The sequence below is a fragment of the Diabrotica virgifera genome, chromosome 2, assembly GCF_917563875.1.
Source record: "Diabrotica virgifera virgifera chromosome 2, PGI_DIABVI_V3a".
NCBI lineage: Eukaryota > Metazoa > Arthropoda > Insecta > Coleoptera > Chrysomelidae > Diabrotica > Diabrotica virgifera.
Genome location: NC_065444.1, coordinates 17,121,611 through 17,128,222, shown reverse-complemented (window position 1 = coordinate 17,128,222; position 6,612 = coordinate 17,121,611).

Genomic DNA, 6,612 nt, shown 5'->3' with positions numbered 1-6,612 from the left:
ACGTGACTTTGACAGCGTAGCTGAGGGGCAAATATTGTGTTTTTAGTGTTCTTTTTGCTATTTTCTCGTTTTATTATAAAAAATATGTGGTTTTAAGTACAAAAATGTCAAATGTTGGATATTATGGCACCCTCACAGGGGATGTAAAAACCCGGATAATCAGTAAGTCAGTATTATTGACCCACAACTCTCGTCGTTCTCTTGACAGTGCATTTAAAACATATCGATCTTTAAATGCGGCTGGTATCCCAAAAAACTCACTTTATCTCTTTTACCTTTACTGGAGCACTTCACAACTGAACAAAATGCTGGTATTTTAATCATATTTAAATTAAACAATGGTTTTCTGCAATAAACGTACTTTGTTTACTAAGATGTTTTCCCCTCAGCCGCTGTCAAATGACGTCACCCTGGAATGGTCTATGGACAGCCTAAGTCTGACGTCACAAATGCCACAAAATTGGGAGGAGCTTATATTGACTCCAAACAATTTTGTTTGTAACGTTAAGTTATTTTCATAAGGAATTTTTCATTTATGTGCTTTGTGTGGCAAAATAAGACTTCATTTAGGTATTTCGTTAAAGAAACGTGTTAATTAAGAGATTTTTATTCGTTTTTTGCTCAGGTGGTTTTTATTCCTTAGTGGTTGAAAATAAACATAACCTCAAAACTGTTTACGTTCTTATCATTGCATTAAATTAAGGGGCTGGGGTATGGTTTGAAATATTTAATTTTTTTATTATTTCAAATAAAAGTGCATACTTTCAAGAATACTCTGAAAATTTCAAAATAATCAGAGTAAAATTACCAGAGATACAGGGTGTTGAATATCCCTACCTTCGACTCGCGTTGCCGCGGCTTCGCGCCAGCACGCTTGAGCGTAGTGAGAAACGTTAAACAACTGTTCGCCTTCTCTTTTGTAGATTACTCCGCAATTCAAAAAACATACTCCAATGTTCATCACTTTACGATGTGGCAGACAAATCAGAAGATGAAGATGCAGTTGTCAAAACTTTAAACGCATTTTTCTCAAAATTGATTTTTCAAATGCGGTGGACATTGTAACTGAAAAACTACTTGACCGATCATACCCGAAATTTTGCATATATTTTCTTTAGACATTTAGTGAGGTAACAACGTCGAGATATTTTTCGTTTTGTGCTTATTTTTTGTTCAACAATATTAAATCTGTTGGTTTTCACAAAATTTTTATCAAAAATTTCGAATTTTTGACTTCTGAGTGTTACCAAAAATCAATAAAAATAAAAAACTAGACGTTGTTACCTCGCAAAACTCATAAGCTAATTCAATCTTTTTGAATTTTTTGTTTCGTATGATCCAGTGATGAGTTCTGATATCCACCGCAAAATCCATTTTTTTGAGCTGCCTGCCAAAATTTGTCGCCAATGGCTTATTTTTCAATATTTTGGATTGAATTTTTTCTTTAAATATTCTTTGAATTGTACTTAATATGTTCATTTAATTTAAAAATAAAATAATTCTACCATAGCTTCGAAAAAAAATCACAAAAATGTGCTTGATATGTTGATTTCAAACCATACCCCCCCCCCCCTTAACTCACCTGGGCAAAAAACTAATAAAAATCTCGTAACTGACACGTTTCTTTAACTAAATAGCTAAATGAAAAGTCTTATTTTGTTACACAAACCACGTAAACAATAAATGAAATATTCCTTATGAGTGTTTAACCTTATAAACAAAATTGTTTGGAGTCAAATATAAGCTCCTCCCACTTTTGTGACGTCAAGACTTAGGGTGTCCATTACGAAGCTACATAACCTCAAAAACGGCCCAAAACCGCTATTTTGCACTTTTAGGTTAGGATATCTCAGAAACCAGAGCCAATTTGGAGCTCAGAGATGTATTCATCACACAAAAAACATTCTGAAAAGTATGTTCTGATCTCTGGTTTCGAATATTGGACAAGTTTTGTCGGCATTTGTGATTCTTAATTTATGCATGAAATAGACCTATCATTATGGCAGTTTAGGCAAGTTCCAAATTAGCTTTACACGATAGTAAATCCCTATACACTATACAATCGAGTTACTTTCTACATACGAGTATACTAATCAAATCATTTAGTAGGTGAATAGCGAATTGTGTACTGTTCGAATCAAAGACTCGATACTTTGATTAATATATCTAAGAAAACTTGACTATATATTATCACACAGTCTTCCTTAAGATTATTAAACAAATACGTAGAAGATTTGCACACCAAAAATATTAGATCATAGTCATATGCCTTTCTGACAAATACTTGCAATGTTTCCTTGAAAGACAATGAGGAATTACAACTTAGCAATTAGATTAAGATAAGTACTTAGCCTACAAAACAAAAACGAACATTACGAATAAACATAGACCTCCGGAGAGAAAATGATCTGTTCATCCGGCTTAAATTTCTGCCATGACAAAACAAAAACAACTGCCAAAACAAAAAGAAGTCGCATGATGTCAAATCTGGAGAATACGGTGGATGAAGCAGCAGTTTGTAGCCCAGTTCGACTAATTTGGTCATGGCGACGTGAAGACGTCAACCGTTGTTATAGTAGAAGGGCATTTTTTCTTAATATAATAATAGATTAGCATAGTAGAATGCTGCGACCATTTTGCATTTATAAAGGTAGTTGATGTAAATCAACTTGTGAATCGCATAAACGGTAGTTTATGAGCCTGATTTTGCTGAAATTTTGACAGTAGCCGTCTACGAGAATGTACATCGTACACAATAGAAAATTTTTCATGCGACAGTGGCGCCATCAGGCGGTCAGGCTAGATACTTATCGGATCACCCTCTTACACCTTCTATTGAATAGAAATTTTATATTCCTTCAATTAAAAAACTCAAAAGAAATGCAAAAAATTCCACAAAAGTATATTCTTACACGAAAATCATTAATAATTCTTTTTAAGGTAAACCCTTAGCTGATTTGATTTTTCTTTTTTGATTTACTCGAAATTTTGCGGTATTACATACCTCTACATTCTCAGTTCTGTCTTTATCAGTCACTGCATTGCTTTTTGATGCATGACCTTCACTTTTGTTCGTATTCTCTCTGTCTTTTCTTTTGCTTGCTTGATTAAAAGTTATACCATGTTTTTGTTTTAAGTGGGCGTACAAATTGAATGTATTTCCCAATGTTTTTAAAACTCTGGAGCAAAAATTGCAGCAAGATTAATAAAATGCAACCAAACATTGCTTTAGGGTGGAGCCATTTTTCTTTCTAGTTTTGTTAACTAAAAAACAATATTCACACTGTACCCAAATACCGATATGTATTAAATGCACATGCTATGGTCCTTTTCATGGGCATTTTTCAGTGCGTCACAAATGATAGAAAAAAAGTAAGTCTGTCTAATACACATTTATTCTAACATGACATTTTAGTTAAATCTGACAGTTGTCACATTTTATTTTCAATTTGGAATAAAAACAAATCAAATGTGTTTATTGCATTTATAAAATGGTATTTTCTTTGATTTGTATAGTCTTATAAATTGTACAGATTATATTCGTAGATATATTATATAATTCGTAAATAATTTTTTTTTTCGATTATAGCGCCATCTATCGACAACTACAATAAATGTTTAAATGTCTGTAATCATGGACGTGCCTTTTTTTCTGTCACATAAAATTTAATGCGTTAGAAAGAAATCGGAAAACTGTGACGCACTGAAAGATGCCTAAGAGAAAAAGAATATCTGATCTATTGTAACTGGAACTGCCACATTATAGTCGCAGAAATAGTACATGTGAGATATCAATTGACGCGTATTGTAAAGTCGATAATATTTATTTCCGGTTTTGATGTCATTTCCGGTGAAAAGGTTACGATAGGAAGTTTGGCAAAAATGACTCGAAATTAGTGAAATCGTATATCAATCGACGCAAAGTTGCATGGCGAGTTCAAATATCGACTTCCGGTTCTACTTTCTGTCACGTTGTGTGATAGCCTAGGACTTACGAAGTCCAATTGCTTGTTTCATTATGATTTATCGTAAAATTTTTTCTTATGAATGAACTATGTTCTTTTACCAAATCGGAAGTTCGAGTTGGTCGTTTGTAACATATCTAATATATTAAAGAAGCATGTTGTAGGTTTAGTTGAAATGGTTGATATAGTGATTATTTTCTTAACCAGGATATTTCAATAATGAGGCATTTTCATGGTATTAATAATTCCAAAGGAGGTCATCCCTTCCATAAATTTTCCATAAGCAGTCCAACAATCACACACAGTCTTTACACAGTCATCTAGAATAAGATGATGATATAACCACAGAATGACAGGATCTCAAACAAACTATGTACCCAAATAGAAATAAGTAAGGGCGTGAGACAGGGCTGTATCCTCTTCCCTCTCCTGTTTAACATTTATGTAAAAAATATCTTTCAACTTGCACAGCAGAATAAAATGGAGGTATTTAAATGGAATTTGCGATATATCGATAATACAGCTAATCATAGAAGCCAACATAAAAGACTTACAAGAGATGGTAAATAATAGAGGGGAAGAGGAATGTGGTGTCAACATTAACATCACAAAGACGAAAGTTTGGGTTGTCTATAAGTTGTAAATATTATATTTTTTTAAAGTCTGCCGTAACGGGTATAGTATTGCTATTTGGCGTGGCGAGTTTAAACGTATTTTTTTCTTTTAAAAAATTTGTTGTCATTCCATTGTTGTTTTTTGTGTTTAAATTCATTGTGAAAAGAATTTATACTTAAATAATAAAAATAATATATACACGTTTGTAGTTTTTTTAATTAAGGTAGTAGGCGCAAAATATTGGTCCAATGCTATTTAAATGCATTTTTTTTTAATCGCAAGAAAACTAATAAGTATTTTTGAAAAATTTAAACCCAGAATGAAAGAATACATTATTACCGAGGGCCAAAAGTCCCTGAAAATTTCTATAATGTTTATTTTAATAAGTTACAAGGGTGAAAAAAGAGAAAATTGAGTGTGATTTTTAATTACAAATATTTCATTCAAAAGAAACTTTTTGTTTATTCTATAGAATAGAATAGAAATATGCTTTATTGTCACTGAAAATTTTTACAATTTTATGGACAAAGCTTACATACAGTCAAAAGAAAACATAATATCAATAACAAATAACTACTACAATTTACTAAAATTAGATAAATCGTCAATTCTAAGGGACTTTCTGCCCTCGGTAATAATGTAATCTTTCATTCTGCGTTTAAATTTTTCCAAAATCTTTACTAGTTTTTTCAGGACTTCCAAAAAAATTAATGCATTTAAATAGCATTGGACCAAGATTTTGCGCCTACTCCCTTATCAGTTTCGACAGAAATAACGAGAATTACAAAAATGTTTGCCATTCCTACCCCCGCCTTTCACCTAAAATCGGATAGGGGATGGAAAACATCAATTTACCAAGAATCAAAATGTTTATTAGCACTTTTTGTGTAGAATGAACCGTTCTCTCGGAAACAACGCTCGAAGCGATCGGCGTTTTTCAAATGTCAGTTACGCGCACGAAATCAATTTTTAAAATTTGTATCAATACGACGGTAAAAATTCAATATCTTTTGATCAGATTGTCCTATCGACAAAAATCAAAATGCGCTTAAAAAGTGAGTGCAACATTTAGCAGAATGAGAGTTTTAATGCCGACATTGCTGCTGTTATTGAAAGCACTACCTCCGAGTAGTAACGGCTAATCAATATCAAATAATTGATTACGGACAAAACTTATTAGATGATATCAATTTATTTTGATATAAATTATCTACTTGTGATTGTAATGGCCAAGAATATGTAAATTCAAAAATTTATCTTTTTAACTGAATATCCTAATAAGTAAAATACAGGAATAATGGAGAATCACTCGAATGATAGCGTTATTTAAGAAAGGTGATAGGGCAGACCAAAGTAACTACAGCGGGATAAATCTACTGGGCGCTATATTGAAACTCACAATTCATTTAGTCCGAAAATGCTTCCTAAAGCAAATGTAAAAAATGCGCAAATAAGTAGAGAAGAAGTTATACACAGGACCTATCAAACATAAAAACAGGTAAAGCCGGACAGAATGATGACATAGACCCTGAAATGGTATATACATGGGAGAAGAAGGGATAAACTGGCTATGGAAAATATTCAGAGGCATGAAAGAAGCAACAAATCCCGAAAGACTGACAAAGTAACCTTATAGTACCAATATACAAAAAAAGAATGTGTGTGTACTTTGTACGCACGTAAGTATAATAGGTAATTTAAACGAAGTAAATATACTTAAAAGGTTATTTGTACTTATTTTATTTAATCAAACTAACTTTCTTATCTATCACTTTCAAAAAAGAAGAATATCTTCAAAAATTATATAATAATATAGGTACTTACAATCATAAAATCTATAAAAAAAATAAAAAAATAATAACTTGCTTGGGGCTTGAACCCACTTCACGTCTACCGCGCCGTACGAAAGTTGACGCCATTTCAAACTGCACCAAACTCTCGTATACGTCATGTGGGAATATACACAAACTAAACGTTTACACCATAAATTTATATGAATTTAATAAAATTATTAGTTTGATTTTTGTCGAAA